The 17584-nt window shown below is 36.4% G+C and overlaps 1 protein-coding gene across 2 annotated transcripts in view; it reads right to left on the minus strand.

Moving 5' to 3' along the window:
• Nucleotides 1-17584, minus strand: part of SLC6A15 (solute carrier family 6 member 15) — a 95712-nt gene that overhangs the window by 38517 nt on the left and 39611 nt on the right. Inside the window, exon 2 of one of the 2 annotated variants that reach the window (XM_052001408.1) lies at nt 4309-4566. The exons of the other annotated variant lie outside the window; for it this stretch is intronic. The gene's annotated coding sequence lies outside the window, so the exon portion shown is untranslated. The remainder of the gene's footprint in view (nt 1-4308; nt 4567-17584) is intronic. 2 annotated transcript variants of the gene reach the window in all.

Raw genomic sequence — 17584 nt, forward strand, 5'->3', positions numbered from 1 at the left:
TCTCTTTGGATTTTATACTTTACACCAATCAAACTGGACAATCAACTTTTCTTGCCATTACATCCTTGCCTATGAGCCCTTACGGGCTTTCCCTTATACCTGGAAAGCACCCATTCTGTTTAGCTTAGTCTACTTCCCGTCTAAACCTTTTCTTAATTATTTCCTCCAAACCTATAAATGGTTTTCTTTCCAACTAAAATCTCCTTTCATTTAATTATCAATGCACAGATTGTATCCACGGTCCCTAGTAGAATGCAAGCTTCTTGAATGTAAGCTGTGTCATTTTTTATTTTATATACCCAATACAGTTCCTTAAACATAGAAGGCATTTAATAAATGTTAGCTGAATTGACTCGCAAAAAAAAGTAGATAGTTTGCTAGGACACCAGAATTTCATTTTAAACTATCTTGTTTATCTTGATATCTTGTTTATCTTCTATTTTAAAAGACTATTGGGAACAGCAATTCACTACATCCCATGATAGCAAATAATTTGTTAAAAAAGAGACAGAGGCCAAGAAAAGGGGACCAAAAAAAAAAAACAACAACAACAACAACAACAACAGATAAACAGTAGGCAATGATATATAGGACTTTAAAGTTTTAAAAGTGATTTAAAACAGAGGTATCAAACACCAGATGGACAATTATTTCTGAGCTCTGCTGGAATCTTTGTGAAATATTTAACAAAATGAACAAAAATATACTCGAGAACATTATTTAATGTCAATGTGTTTTTCTAAGTCATTATTTCATCATATTTGATCCTTACATTAATCTTGAGTGGTATTATTTTCACTTAAAAGACAAGGGGACTTAACACTTGAAAAGTAGTAACTTGCCTACTCACACAGTTGGTGTCTTGAGTTTGGATCCAAGTCCAGTGTTCTATCCAATATTGTCATTTATGTGTCTGTTTTTAATCACAGAAGCACACTATTACAGATTATAAACATGTACTCAGGTTCAATTCACTTGCTACTGTCTCACTAACATCTGCTATTCCCTAATAGAATTTTTCAGAATTTCTGAAACATTGTTTTCTATTAAATTCCAGCAAAGCCATAATCTGTCAAGATATATATAGATCTTTTTACTGCAGACAAATGAAACTGTGTTTCAATCCCCTTAAATCTGCTTTCATAGGTGCTTCTGTAAAATCTCTTATTTGGCAATAACAGTCAATTAATGTTGGAGTGAAATGATGGCCCCACCCCAGAAAATATTAACATTTGTCCAAAGGAAAGAAAACACAAGCAAAAATGAACATAATTTGCAATGGAAAGGGGGGAAGGAAATAAGAATTAAGTACCTGTTATATCCCAGGCACTGTGCTAAGCACTTTTAAAATGTTATTTCATTTGGTAAGAAAAAAAAGAAATCAAGGAGTGAAAATGACAGAAACTAAAACTATTTCCCTCTCAATTTGAAACAGGACTGCACTCCTACCCAATCTTGACAACATGTGCCTTCTCTGCAGTAATGTATTAAGCAAAAGTATTAATCATTCAAAATTGTCAAAGAGTAAATCTAACATGTTTCAAATCACAACTAAAACTGATATTGCCTCTATAATGTCATTATGATGATTCCCCAGTCAGGCTATACAAGAAATAGTTAGCATTTGAGCAGTCTATATGCAAAAGGCATATGGGTATACTGGGAAATTTTCAAGCTTATACTTGTAAATATATAGGGAAAAAAAAAAAAAAATCCAGACAAGAGATAGTGAGTAGTTCAGGACAAAAAGGGTAATCCAATCCACAAGTATCCATTAGGGTGCAGGGATGGTGCTTATTCCATCAATCAACAAACATTTGTTAAAAGCTTACTGGCACCAAGTATTGCAGTAAGTATTAAAGAAACAAAGAAAAACAAAAACTGCAATTACAAAAACAAAATCAGTCTCTGTCCTCAAAGAGCTTCTATTCTAATTTATCTAGGACAAAATTAATACTAACAAACTCTTAAATTGTTATGTATAACATTCACCCTCCAAAAAAAAAAAAAACAACAACAACAACAAAAAACAAAAAACAAACAAACAAACAAACAAAAAAAAAAAAAAAAAACGCCCTCCCCTCCCCCATTCAAACCTCCTAGGATTTGTATTGGGGAAATAAATTCCAGTACTTAAGAGTTTTTGTCAGCATTCCAACACATTTAAATTAGTCACTACTAAGTATGTTAAAGGAATCTTAAAATCCGTATATCTCAGAGGTATAATCACTTATTAAACAAAAAGTCTATTCTTTCTTCTCTAGCTTCATTAAGTAGCCAGGGTTTTTTTCAACATGTTATGGGGACATAATAAATCTGAAGCGCTAATCACCTTAACATTTTTCATATCTTAAGATCAATGTACAACACATTGCTCAAACAAGACAGTATGTGTTGGTGGGGGGAGAATTTCTGAATAGGAAAAATGTCTTGTTCTCATTATTTTATCATTTCTTGGATTCTCCAAATGTGACTTAAATAAAGAGCATTTTTCTACTTTTGTGACAAGAATCAATATGCTCTATTAAAAATAAACCAAAGAACGGTAAAGAAAATTTCATTGCAACAAGTATATAGATCTTGTTCATTGTGTGGAAGGGGAGAAAGAGCAGATTAAGATAATGAATTTAAATAAAAGCAGAGTGGAATATAAATGTCTTTGTATATTCTTATCAGACTAAGTAAGGGTGGGGCAAACTTGGATGGAGAACTGTAAAATAAAAATAAAATTCCCATTATTGTATTTTAATTCGATTTTGTAATGTAATTTGCAATCCTTTGTATTTTATTTTATGCATTTACAAGCATGATTATGTAAAGATCCATGTCTCACCAGATCACACAAAAGGATCATGAAATAAAAAAGGTTTTGTTTCAATTACCACAAGAAACTCAAAATTGCATCAGAAAATAATAATGATGATGCGTAGTAAAGCCTACGTAGCAAAACCTCAGTAGGCGGGCACAAAGCAAATTCTTAAAAAAAAAATCAAGACTAAAAACATTCTGAATCTACAATCTATTTTTTCCTCCTCAGACCCCTACTGATTGACAACAGAGAGGAAAAAAGGGTGGTCTGGTTTTAAAATGGAGGGAGTGGGGGACGCAAATCACAAGATTAAAAAAATAATAAATAAACCGAGGGCAGCTCATTTGCATAAGCACCCAAACATTGCTGATGTCACTGTGCACCAGTCTTGATCCCGCCCAGGTTTACTCCAGCCATTCTCTGAGAAGGAATACAACGAAAAGGGATGGGGATGAGGAGGAGGGCGAAGGAGGAGCTAACAGACCTAAGCATCTGTTCCAAGCAGTCATCTTTTAATATCGAGTAAATATCTGCAAACTCCAACCCACCATTATAATAAACTTAAATGTGTGGGGATTTGCAATTATCACCACCCCCTTCATCCCCAACCATCTGTTTGGGAGGGGAAAAGCTGTTGAATTGGGGTCTTGGAGATCTGTTAATTTTACCCAAACGAGACATTCAAAGGCCATTCCTTAAATGGAAGGGGCGTTAAAATAGCTCGCTTAGATTGAAAGTTATTCCAACCCCACGTAACACATACTACTAAACTGAAATGTGAATGAATTGAGGAGTACATTTGATTCCTCTATCCCTGCCCATCCACCCACAATCATCCACCCACGCACGCACCAGGATCAGGCTCCAAACTGACAACGTGGCCACTCGCTGGTTTCCCTTGCTCCCCTCCTGATCCCTCTGGAGAAACACATTTAGAAATGACCGTCTTCAAACTTAGATGTCATCAAAAGGGAACCAGGTTAATGGGGGGAAAGGAAACGGCTTTTCTTGGAGTCGGTGCAAAGACTGGCTCTAGCGAATAAGGGATGAGAAGGTTCTCTCCCTTCTCCGCCCCCATCTCTCATCAGCACACAGCACCCTACTCTCGATTCATAGAGGAAACTCAAAGCTAAGCCCACTTTGCGGGCCCAGCCCAAGCCGTTATTCCTCCCAGAACCTGTTCCTCCCTTTTCTGAACCACATTTTGGCATATCCCGTTAAAAAGATGCTGCGGGGAATTTCCATGGGAGACAGGCACCCTCCTCATGGTCCCTCGGTTTGTACACAGATATACTCGTGCGAGCGAGCGTGTGTACACACACACTCACTCACTCACTCTTCCGCAGAAAGATCACGCGCCCTTCCCCAGGATCCGGGAAGTCTCTTGATGCTCCCCAAATCATCTGTCTCCCTTGCATCTAACCCCTCATCCCTCCCTCGCCCTTTGCGAGCCCCTTGGGGCATAGAGTACGGGGAGCCAAGGCCCCAGTTCCCCTTACCATGCAACTGGGTCCAGGGCAGACTCCCAGGAGCGGCACGGAAGGCGGCGGCGGAGGCAGTGGGAGCGGCACGGGAGGTGGCGGCGGAGGCAGTGGGAGCGGCAGAGTTAGCGGTGGAGGCAGTAGCAGCAGGGTCCCGCAGGCTGGCGGCGGTGGGGGCAGCGGCGGGGGCGCCGGTGGAGGAGGCTGCGGCTGCGGCTGTCGGAGGGCCGGCGGCGGCGCTGACTGCTGGGGGCAGTTGGCCGTCTGGTGCGCTGTCTGCAGAGAATGGGTAGACGTGTAGAGACTGATTTGTGTGCTCGAGTGGGTCGGCGTGTAGGTGCAGGTGTAGGTGTGGGTGTGAGTGTAGGTGTGGGTGTGAGTGTAGGTGTACGCGTGTGTGTCGGTGAAGGCGAGGGAGCGCAGGATGAGCGAGTGTGTGTATGTGTGAGTGTGTGTGTATGTGTGTGACGGAGGCGCACATGGGCTCGGCCCTCCCATGAAGCGGCAGTTTAAAGGCAGCGTGAGGGAGGAGGAGGGGGGACCCAGAGGGAGGAGGGGGGAGGGGGGCGATCAAGCTGGCGGGCGAGCCGAGGCAAAGCTGAGCCGAGGAGCCGCACCTCCGTCCGCCGCCCGCCGGGCTTGACGCAGAGACGTCCGCAGCGCCCACCCGCAGTATCCTCCCTGCGCCCTGGTTACAGGGCACGCAGAGCGGAGGGTGGACCGGGGATGCTGCAACCGCGGACAGACGGCAGTAGCAGCCTGCTTTGAACAACTCAACCCTCTTCTTCATCCCTCTGTCTCCCCATCCACAAAAAAATCCAGGGGCTTCTCTCTCTCTAGGCTCCCTAGGCCAATTGCAACAGTCAGGGGATGACCTCCATACCTTGTGAAATCTAAGACCAGTAAGAAATTCTTCGGGGCTTCCTACATATAAAGGATACTGAGCTAGGAAAACTCAAACCATCGTACACAAAAATGCATTAAGTGCCTATTGTGTTTTCTATAGCTTTGGCTATACAAAGACAATCGATCCCTCCATCCCTCCCTTCTATGGTGGAGACAGCTTGTTCATATTAATCATCTTAGTATCACGGTGTCTGCCCTCTCTCCCAAACTTACATTTTGAAAAAAAATGTGCATTTATTCTCTCTATATTTCTGTTTATATATAGTTTGCATTTGCATATATTTGTCTCCCAGTTAGACTGTAAGATGCTGGAGAGTGGGAATTGTTTCATTTCTTTGTGCCTTGTGTCACCAATAATTCAATAATTATGCATATTAAATAAGTGCTTAATAAATGCAGTCTGAGATTTTTATATAGGAATATAGAAAATGTGTATATATGTACACACATATATGATAAATACAAAGAAGAGGCGCTATCAGCTAGAAAATCAGTAAAAACTTGATGGAGAAGGAATTCCAAAAAAGTGAAACAAGAGACTCAAAGAAGTAAAGATGAGTGCTTTTTAGACACGTGAGACATGTATTTATCAAGTATCTACTCTGTTCTAGGCACTCAGCTAGGACTGGGAACACAAGTACAAAAGAACCAGTTGTTTTTCACTGACAAAAAGTTTACATTCTAAAGTAGCACACACATATACAATTATATATATAATATATATATATATATATATATATATATATACACACACATATACGTATGTGTAGAGACAGAGACAGACAGACAGAAACAGAAACAGAGACAGAGACAAAAAGGCAGAGTGAGGGAAGAGAGGGAATACATACACATCAACGTGTGTATATGTTGAATCTGAAATGTTTATAGAATATCCTGTTTCAAAACATCCAGTAAGCAATTAAAAATTGGTACTGGAGGTCAGGAGAGTATATGGGGCTGGATATGTACTTTTATGAGTCATCTACATAGAGATAATAATAAACTCAGGGGAATTCATAAAGTGACAGAGAATGTAAAGAAAGAAAATATCCAAGACAAAACTACTGGTGACATTCAAAGTTAAGGGACCTGAGATGAAAGATAAACAAGACGGAAAAGGAGTAGTCTGACAGGTAAAGGGGGATTTCCCAGAGAGGTCATTGTCACAACCCAGAATGGAGAGCAGGAGAACATCTCCAAGAAGAGATAAACCATAATGTGAAATGTTATAGAGAGAGAAGGAAGAGGATTGATAACAGGCCTTCAGATTAGGCAATTGAGGGATTATCCTTAATTCGGGAAAAAGCAGCTTCAACTGAGTATGATAATTGAAGCCTGATTTGATAAAACTGAGAATACAGTGGAAGTAATGATTGTGGACAGCTTTTTCTGGGAGTTTGCCTATAAAACAGAAGATATATAGATATAGATATAGGTATACATGCAAAATTAATTTGGAGATAACAGGATCTAGTGAAGGTGTTTTCAGAAGAAAATAGAATATGTTTGTAGATAGCATAGAAGGCACAAGGTAGATAGACAATGAAGTTTAGAGACAGAGAAACAGAGTCAGTCTACAAGCATTTATTAAGCACATACTATGTGCTAGGCATTGTAATTAGAGTTACAAAGAAAAGAAGACAACAACAACCAAAAAAAAAAAAAAAAAAAAAAAACAGTCCCTGCTCTCAAGAAGCTCGAAGTCTAATAAGGATGACAACATGAAAAAAAAATGTACAAATAATATATATGTATGTGTGTATATAGTTTGTACATATTTGTTATATTATGAATATAATAACCCAAATATGTAATATATATAATATATAAGCATAATAAATTAAGAGTTTCAGAAAAAAGTACACAAAAATGAAGGAGAATTGGGGAGAGCTTCTTATAGAAGGCTATACTTTAACTGAATTTTGAAGGAAGTTAAGGAAGCTAGAACATTGGAAAGATAGAAAGGAGCCAGGCTATGAAAGTTTCTAAAGAAAATAAATGGATTTGAGTGGGAGGTGATCCTGAATATAATAAGGGACCACTAGAGTTTATTGAATACAAGAGTGATTATGGTCACTAAAGAAGATCAATTTGACAGCTGAGTAGAGAATTGATTGGATTGGGAAAATATTTGAGGCTAGTTGAGACCACTTAGGCAGGTTCTTCCAATAGTTTAGAGACTAGATGATCTGGTGTGGTGGTTATGTCAGAGGGAATGTTATAAAGATTGGAAGGAAGGAAGGGAGGAAGGAAGGATAGAAGGATGGATTTAACAACTGTGAGAGTGAGAAGTCAAGTGGCCTAAGTAATTGGGAGGATACTGGTATCTTCAAGGGTGAGAGAAATTACTTTGCTACTAATAACAAATTATCAAATTATGGTTGTGGGTTTTTTCCTTTCTATTTTTTTCATTCAGAGTTGAGTCCTTGAAAAGTCTCAGAAAGACTGGGCTGATGAGGAGAACATTCTCCTAAATTTTGGAAATGTCTCTATTCAACTAAAAGAGTTTACTTTATTCTCTATTCAACTAAAAGAGTGAATTACACTAAAAGTGTAAATAGAATCTAATTTAGGTGAATTCCAGCCCTAAAGTATTAAGATTATGCCTACTTTCCCTACTATAGTTTAACTTAAGTCGTCTGAGTAAAGATCCTTTCTTTTGTCCAAAAGCTGGAGGCAGCTGAAAGTCCCTCTCAAATATTGCTCACCACCAATCAGGGTTTATATCTCCACCTATCAGAGCACCTACTTTCCAAAAATATTTATTTAAGCATTTGATGAGGTCTACCTTTTTTATCTTTGTTAACTGAGAAAAATCATTTACCATTAATGTATTGATTACTTGCTGACAATTAACAAAATGATTATTTCCCCAATTGATGAATGATCAAACAATATGGACAGTTTTCAGATGATGAAATTAAAACCATCTATAGTCATATGAAAAAATGACCTAAATCACTATTAGAGAAATGCAAATTAAAACAACTCTGAGTTACCACATACCAACTCATACCTCTCAGACTGACTAAGATAATGACAATGGACGGATGTGGGAAAAGTGGGACACTAATGCATTGTTGGTGGAGTTCTAAAATGATCCAACCATTCTAGAGAGCAATATGGAACTATGGTCAAAAGGCTATCAAATTGTCCATATCCTTTGATCCAGCAGTATATCTATTGGGCCTGTATCCCAAGGAAATCATAAAGAAGGGAAAGGATCCACATGTGCAAAAATGTTTGTAGCAACTTTTTTGTGGTAGCAAAGAATTGGAAAATGAATAGAATTGGCAAATGGCTGGATAAGTTGTGGTATATGAAGATAATGGATTATTATTGTTCTGTAAAAAATGATGAACAAACTGAATTTAGAAAGGTCTGGAAAGATTTACATGTTTCACTGAATGAAACAAGAAGCACCAAGAATACATTGTGCACAATAACAGCAAAAATGTGCAATTATCAACTATGAAAGACTCGGTTCTTCTCAGTGGTTCAGTGATCCAAAGCAATCCTAATAGACTTTGGACAGAACATGCTATTTGCTTCCAGAAAAAGATCTAAGGAGACTGAATGTAAATCAACACTTACTATGTTCACTTCCTTTTTTTCTGTTTTTTTTTTCCTCTCCCATAGTTTTTTTTTTCCCTTTACTTCTGATTTTTCTTTTCCAACATGATTCAAAAGCAATGTGTATTAAAAATAAGTAAATAAAAATGATTCCTAATTACCTAGAAACTCTAACTCTAGCTCTCAGAGTTTTCATTCATCTCAACACTAACAGTAAAGTTGAGAAAAGGACAATTTTGGACTAAAGATAAATCAGTTTTTGATGTGTTAAATTTAAGAAGTCTACAGAACATTCAGTTTGTGATAATTAACAAGCAATTAAAGATGCAAGACAGGAGAGAAAATTAGGGCTAGATAAGCAGATCTGACAATTATCTTCATTGAAAGGATAATTAACATCAATGAAATCACTAAGCAAAATAAAATTTAGAGAAAAGAATGAAAGGGACAACAAAAAAACTTTGGGGAATCCCTAGTTGTACACTAGAGCAAGTTTAACTGGACTTCTAAGAACAATGTGAGCATTGACACCTTGGAAATCTGCAAATTCTGGGAATTGGAACTTGATTTATTGTTTTGGTTATTAGCTCCATATACTTAAAATGGAGAAAATGTCAAATAGTCTAGATTAAATTTAAAATTATGGTGTCCTTACTTTTTTTCTCCCAGGATGCTTGTTGGTACTTTTTTCTCCCTCAAAATCTGAGTTCCTTGGGGACACCATAATTAGCAGGCAATCTAGATGAAGATCTAACAAAGAGGACAGAGCAGTCCACCAGCTGGAGGAGAGCTAATGACTGACTATTTAGTCTCATAGACTCATATAGACTCATATTAGCTAATAGAGTCATTCCTTTCATATCCTGACTTTCTCAGTTTTTGTTTGTCTCAGGTTGGCATAAGAAATTAAATAGAATGTTTTGAGTGTTTTTGTGAAAACCCAGAGGACACTTGAAGACTGTCAGATAACACAGAACCTATGACCAAATAGTTAACCCAATTTTACAATAAGATATTATAAACATCCCATAAAAACAAAAAAAAATTCACATTTCTCTAGTAAGACAACAAGGCCAACAAATTTTATGGGGACATAGAGGTACTTACCTACTAATCCCCACAATGTGAAAAGGATAATTGTAGAGAAAGAACAATGGAAAGACTGTAGATGTTCTTGGAAAATTCAGAGAGAGTGCCTCAAGGATGCAATTACCCTTTCATTCATCATGAGTATCCCACTCATAGCCACCCCCTTCACTCTTCACTATGCAAGACTTTGTTTCTCTAGATTCCTTTCCACCTGCTTAATAGAAATAAACGCGTGATAACCTGGTTTCTTTTTATGGTGCTTGAGTACTTGGGAATTTAGCATAGCAAATCAGCTCTTCTCAGTTGAGGATAGTCAGATGAACATGAAATTTGGGCATGTGAACAAAGCTTGGTTTTGCCATTTGCTTGCTTGTGAGACCTTTAAGCTCCCAGGGCTTGAATATCCTTATTTGTAAAATCTAGGGGGTGTATTAGATGATCTCAAAAGTCCCTTTTCTATGATCCTATTTTAACAGGCATTTGAACCAAGAATAGGATAATGTAAATTCCAGAATTCCTTATTCCAAGAAGGAAAGATCTCCCTATTGTGATGAAGAAATAAAAAGATGGGTTCATACTTGAAAAACTAGAGAAATTTACTAGTACAATGTACAAAGGATAAGCCTCCCTTTGAAAATGGTATAAGCTCCCTCTAGATTTTATGAAGATTTAAATCTTGATATTTTGGAATTCTTTCAAAACTTGTAACCCAGGTCAAAGGAGAAAAAAATAAAACTAATATTTTTAGGCTGCAGAAGGCCCAATGTTTATTTGGGGTTTTTTGTTTATTTTGTTTTTTCCTTCTGCTCCCTAATATTTTACCAGTCATTTAAAAATTGCTTTCTTGGTACTTTTTGACTCTTTCAAGAATTCGTCCAATTTTGACACTTTTTAGCCAATAAAATGGTAGGGATGATGTATTTAAAGCTTTCATGCACTGAAAAATCACTGGAAACAAAATTATAAGACCTGATTTTCAGGTCAGGACATTGCTACTAATCTCTAGATTTCAAAGCTGCCAAATGTTCTGAATTCAGCCCCTTCTCCCATACTACCCTAAAAAGGCAGGAGGCTTGACCTGCTGGAATTGATCCCAATTGCCCAAGTAAGTTTTGGAATAATTTTTTTTGACAGCTATGACTTATAGACTCAGAAAAAATAAGAATTAGCATCTTACCCAGCTCAAATCCAGTTCTAGAGCTTATTTTCTTCCGAGACATTGGAATCTAGTCTCAAAGTTAAACCCAGATAAGATACAAAGGGCTATAATGGTCCAGGAGACCAAAGTGACTCAAACATGAAATTTTTCACAACTCCCAGAGTCTTCCTCCCATCCCTTTCCCCATCACTTTGTATCTACTTTGTATATATCTACATAAGTATTTATTATTATTTCCTCTCTACCAATATAGTCTATGTCTATATACAATCTCTTCTAAGGCAAGGATGAATTTTCACTTTTCTATCTGTATGCCCAGCACCTAATAATAGAAGGTACTTTACAAGTGCCAATTGATTGAAATGAATGCTTGTTGAGTCATTCATTGAAACACCCAATTTGTAAATTTGTTGTAGTATTTGTTAACCTACTGACTATAAATGTAGGATATTGTATCTAAATTCTGAGAATATTAATCCAAAAGCACAATAAATCTCTGCCTTTGAAGAACTCCTAATGGGTTGGGGAAGTGAAGAAAGGTAGGCAGATAGAATATGGATGTGCATTATCAGATACAAAATAGATATGAGAAATATTAGGAAGCAGGGAGGGACACTAGCAAGAAAGGTTTTATCCTTAAACTGAACCATGAAAGAATCTGGAAATTCAAAGAGAAAGTGGGGGAGAAAGATGTAATGGTGTGTTTCAGGAAGAATAAGAAGGCCAATTGAGAAGATTTTTATTCAACTTAGAGAGTCAGGGAAACCTGGGTTCAAATTGCAGCATTCTTGATCAAAAATATGACCATCTCTGAGACTCAGTTTTCACATCATAAAAGGGACATAAAAATTCTTCATTAACCTTCACAACATTGTATTAAAAATATTGTAAACTTTCTTTAGTTCTATAAATGTAAGTTTGTTATTTATCTTGTTATAGAAAATCCAGTCTGTAAGAAGAGCAGAGGAAATGACCTTCCTTCACCCTACTTACTAGTTTTTCCCCCACTTGTTCACTAACACTTAAAATTCTATAGGAGGCAGCATGGCACAATTAAAATGTAATGAATTTAGAGTCAAAACTCCTGAAATATTGGTGCTGCCACTTATCAATCTATTTGATTTTGGTAAGCTATTTAACTTCTCTGGACTTCAGTTTACTAATTTGTAAATGTGGGGCAGGCTTTAACCATCTTTCTAGTTTTGTGATCTTTTTAACTCCTTTATTTCAGTATTTAATTCTTGCACATATTAGGTGCTCAATAAGTACTTGTTGAACAAATACTTTTGATTTGGCAAGTTATGAATGTCCCCTTTCCCAGATAAATCAATGTGTATTTCTTTGGCATTTCTTTTCACCTTCTAGGTGAATATGTTATATTCTCAAGAGGAATAATACAACCTACAAAAAGATGTAGTGAAATAATATTTCAGTTTATGATAACTTTGAAGAAAGACTTCAGAAAAGGTTTCACAGGTAAAAAGGGAAAAATGTCAAGACAGTGTCTGAGCAAGCCAGTTGGGATACAGCAGCCCCAACCCCTGGATCCTAGCTCAACAGGACAGTGCAGAGTAAGATAGTGGTGGAGCCTCCACAGGTAGAAGGCAAATTTCCAGCTCCAGAAATCAGATGACTACTCAGCAGTCAAAGTTCCCTCAATACAAGCAGCTTGGGACAGTGCTCCCTTAGCCATATGATTCCATTAGCCATAATGCTTCTGTTTTGCATGTTTTTATAGACTGGAATCTAACCACTTGAAAAATGGGAACTGTTTGGGGTTTTCCATCAATATATATGATCGACTTTTACATTTTATGTACCTAAAATTCCTTACATAGTGTGTGTAGACATATTCACCAAATTAATAAAAACTATTGAGACTATTTTAGCCATTGTGATTTGGTTAGCTTACTTCTACACTGAATTTAAAAAATACTATTTCTTTTAAAGAAGACTTTGCTATTGTATTTAAGGTTTGGCAAAGCTCACAAGTAATGATAAAATGTGTATTTATATACTTGAGAATGAATGATAGGATCATTAAAAAACTCAGTGCAAAGCAAAAGTTTAAGGTGGAAGATAATAAATTTGTCAATATGGCATGTAGATAAAGATATCCACTAGGCAGCTGAAGATTCAAATCTGAATTTCAAAAAAAGATATTAGGAAGAAACTAAGGAATCAGTAATGGAAACAGAAATGCAGTACCCAAGTAGAAGAAGAAAATGATGGCTGATGTCAAGAAAATATATGTATACAGGTTAATTAACTTTAACAATTAACTAATCATCAATTAATCAATTAACAAGCATTAATTAAGTGCAAACCATATGCAAGGTTATTGCATTAAGGAGCTGGAACAAAGATGAAAAGGGGAAAAAAAATCCACTTTTCAGAGGGGAAGCAGCACAGTATAACAATGTTCCTTGAAAACACCACAGTTATTATGAAAAGGAGGCCACATAGATGTTTAACTAAAATGAAGTCGCTTCAAAATTGTTCCTTTATTATTCAACCAAGGTACCAACACCTAATAATCTAATCCCTTTGTGTTATGTCCTTGAATTTATATACATAAATAAGCATGGACAAAATATAAGGGTTGGGGGCGGAGTTAGAGGAGAAAAGGAATTAGCAACTGGAAGTGGGGCAGAAAGGGTTTTTAGAAAGGATCTCACATAGAAGATGATGCTTCCACAGAATAGTATTTTAAAATAGATTTTGTTGATTTTTGTCTTTTTAAAAAATATTTATTTCTCTTCAAAATCCTTCTTTCTCCCCTCTCCCAAAGAATCATTTATTTTAACAAAGAGTTTTTGTTTTTGTTTTTTAGAGAAAGAAGATTTTTTTTTAAAGGGTAATTTAGGGTTTGATTGATTCTCAAAGGTTATAAAATCTTAACCCATTTTATTTTACAGATAAGGAAGTTTAGGAAGGAATGGTTTATGACTTGTCCAGGATCACACAGATTCAAGATTTCAGTTTAGGTCTCCAAGCCCCCCCTGACTTTTTTATGGTGGAAGAGAGTTGTTGATTATATTGTGAAGTTTTAATTAGCTGAAAAAGTCCCTATCAGGTAAGTTTCATTCTTTGAAGGCTTTATTGTAAGTGGTCAGAGAAGAGGAAGATGGGGAAGGAGACAGGAAATTGCTAAGTATGGATTATTAGAAGGATTAACCAGTAGCAGTGAGAGTCCAGATGGTTTTATAAAAACAGTTCATATTTATCGCATAAGTTTTAACAAAGCATTGTCTTAACAACCTATGAGGTAGGTAGCTATAGCTAGTGGAACTATTATCCTCTTCACAACCTGATAGGGATCCTAATTAAAACTGATTGCTTAGACTACTTGGAAGGGAAAGTCACAGAGAACTAGAATGCACAAATAATAAATAATGATCCACGAATACAAGAGGGATATCTCCATTGCTCCTATCTCTGTTATTTGGGACCTATAACTAACTACCTATGTGAATATGGACAAACTTCTCTGATTCTTAGTTGCCTTATCTATGAAATGAAGGCATTGAACTAGCTGACTCTGAAGTTGTCTTAAGTCTGAGCTTCTTAAACTTTTTCTTCACTCCAGATTCTTTTTTGTCTGAGAAATTTTCTGCTACCTCATATCTTGAACCTGAGCTGAGGTGTTTCTGGCAGCCCGGCAAAAGGCACTTATGTGTCCAGAACCAAGGCTGCAGTGAAATCACATGATGCAATACTATAGAAAAACATTTTGGATTCATTACACATTTGATTTTGAATTAAATTCAGAAAACTTTTACTGTTGTCAAATTTTTCATGACCCCATATTGGGGTTGCATGTGGATTGCAACCCACAGTTTAAGAAACTTTGACATGGTAAACTTGGAATTAATTCACTTAACCCCAATTGCTTCACCAAAAAAAAAAAAAAGAAAGAAAGAAAGAAAATTTCTGCTTCAACGTTATTATTGTCATTTACTTGAGAACAGGTCATATAATTACACTGAACCTGCAAAATTAAGCTAAGGAATTAATGATAGACCTATTGTTATCTAGTTAGTACCTGTTCTGTCTTTGCAAATTCCAGCTTGAGGTATTAACTATAGCTCCAGTGTTTACTGGCTCGTTTCCTATTTTACCTGATTCAAACCGTTCCCTTCTGCCATCTGTTCCTTGGTGGATTGTATCATCATCTTTATTTACTCTTTGAAATGCTAAAACTGATGTCCAGAGTTCAGAGTTTATTTAAGTAGTACCTATTCTCTGAAAAAACCTAGTGTTTTTCTCATCTCATGTGTTTGCATTATTACATGGCAGCAGTACCTATCAACAAATCTTTGATAATTTTTATCTAGTTGTTAACCCCTTTATCTCAAATTCCACGTTTGTGGAATGCTCTGTTTAGAGCATTAGTGTCCTAATTTTTCACAATCCCTTTTAGCATTAAATGACAAATCTTTTCTGCCATGTTGACCCGTTTAATAGTTATGAGGGAGTGTATCAGAGTGATTTTAATTTGCATTTTTCTAGTCAATAGTGATTTAGGGATTTTTCTAATATTACTATTGATATCTTTGATATCTTCTTCTGAAAATTGCCTGTTTGTATTATTTGACCCATTATTAGCTTAAAATGGATTTTATTTTATATATGGTCGCAGTTCTCTATGTATTTGAGAAATGAGGTCTTTGTCTTTTAATATATTTTGTTAAATATTTCTCAATTATATTTTAATCTGATTCAGTCATTCTCAGGATGGTTGCTGGAGTAGTTGATACTCTGGCCTACAATACTGAAATATGAAGGGACTCACCCAGGGTCACACAACAGAGGCAGGATTTAAACCTAACTATTCCTAAGATTAGTCAGTTGGTTAGCATTTATCATGTGCTATGTGCTAGGCAGTGTACTAAGCATAGGAGAAACAAAGAGAGAAAAAAGACAGAAAAGCTTCAAGCACTCCAAGAGCCCCCAATCTAATGAGTCAGTCCATCTCTTAAATGAGATAATATTTGTAAAGTCCTTAGCACAGTAACTTACACAGCAGATGCTATATAAATGCTTATTCTCCTCCTTCTTCCCTTATTTCTTTCAACTGTGTCAAAATGACTCTCAGAAGTGAGCAAAACAAACCATGTTCTGATGTTTCCAAATAATATCTAGGTGAGATTTGACCTAAAAAGAGAATTGTAATTATTGAGAAGCTCTTAGCAAACCTAGTCCTTGAGTCTAAATTCTGGATCACAGGTCACAAAAAATAATAAAAATGCTTAAATGTTACAAGCTGTAAAATGGAGAATTTTGATAATAAATTTTAAAGCTTTGCAAAAGATGACAGGAAAAAGCCAGAAGGTTGCCTGAGCTCTCCCCAGTTTCCCTCAGAAACCACATTAATTCAAGCCTCTTAATAGATTCTGAAGCAACAGAACCTACAAAAAGATGGAATGAAACAATTTTTAACTTAGAAGGATGTTGGGAAAGAGCTATCTTACTAAACAGGCAACTAGATGGGAAGGCAACAGCACAAGTCAACAAGTGAGGCATTCTGGCTCAATGGGACAGTAACACAGCATGCCAGGGTAGAGCCTCCATCCCCCCAAACAACAGGCATACCCAGGTTGGTCTATCCCTACACAATGAGCAATTTACCAAGGACCTGAGGTCCCAAACACTTAAAGCTAGTGACCTTGTCTCTGCCCCCCCCCCCCAGACATACCACAGAAAGCTACTATGGTGGCACAGAATGTCAAAACATCAACTCAAAAAAATTGGACAAAATGCCTATATGCAAAAACTCAAGGGAGCTATATGAATTGGTCTCAAGTCCCAGAAGCTTTCTTGGAAGAGCTCATAAAGAATTTTAAAAGTCAAACAAGAAAGGTAGAAGAAAAATTGGAAAAAGAAATGAGTGGTATACAAGAAAGTTAACAGGTTGGAAAAAAGGACAAAAATTATCTGAAAATTTAATTCCTTAAAAAAACAAGGAATTTTATTAGCCAATGGACAAAAAAAATTACAGAAGAAATTTCTGTAGAAGAAGACAACAACTCTTTAAAAAGTAGAATTAGCCAAATGAAAAGAGTAAAAAAAAAGTTCACTTTAAAAAAATCATGCCTTTAAAATTAGAATTCAACAAATGGAAACTAATAATGCTATGAGACACCAAGAATCATTTAAACAAAATAAAAAAAAATAGAAAGAAATGCAAAACACATCATTGGAAAAACACCCAACCTGGAAAATAGATCTAAGAGAGTTAATTTAGGAAGTATTGAGCTACTCGAAAGCCATGATCAAAATAAGAGAGCTTGGACAGCATTTTTCAATAAATTATCAAGGAAAACTGCCCTGATGTACAAGAATCAAAAGGTAAAATAATTGTTGAAAGAATCCTTTGATCACCTTCTGAAAGAAGATCTCAAAAACAAATGTTGAAATCAAATTCCAGAATTATCAGTTTAAGGAGAAAATATTGCAAGCAGTCAGAAAGAATTAATTAAAATGTAGTGGAGCCATACTCAAGATTACTCAGAACTCAGAAATTTTGGCCTGGATTATCATATTCTTGAAGGCAAAGGGCTTGGA

This window comes from Antechinus flavipes, chromosome 5, assembly GCF_016432865.1.
Source record: "Antechinus flavipes isolate AdamAnt ecotype Samford, QLD, Australia chromosome 5, AdamAnt_v2, whole genome shotgun sequence".
NCBI classification, from domain to species: Eukaryota; Metazoa; Chordata; class Mammalia; order Dasyuromorphia; family Dasyuridae; genus Antechinus; species Antechinus flavipes.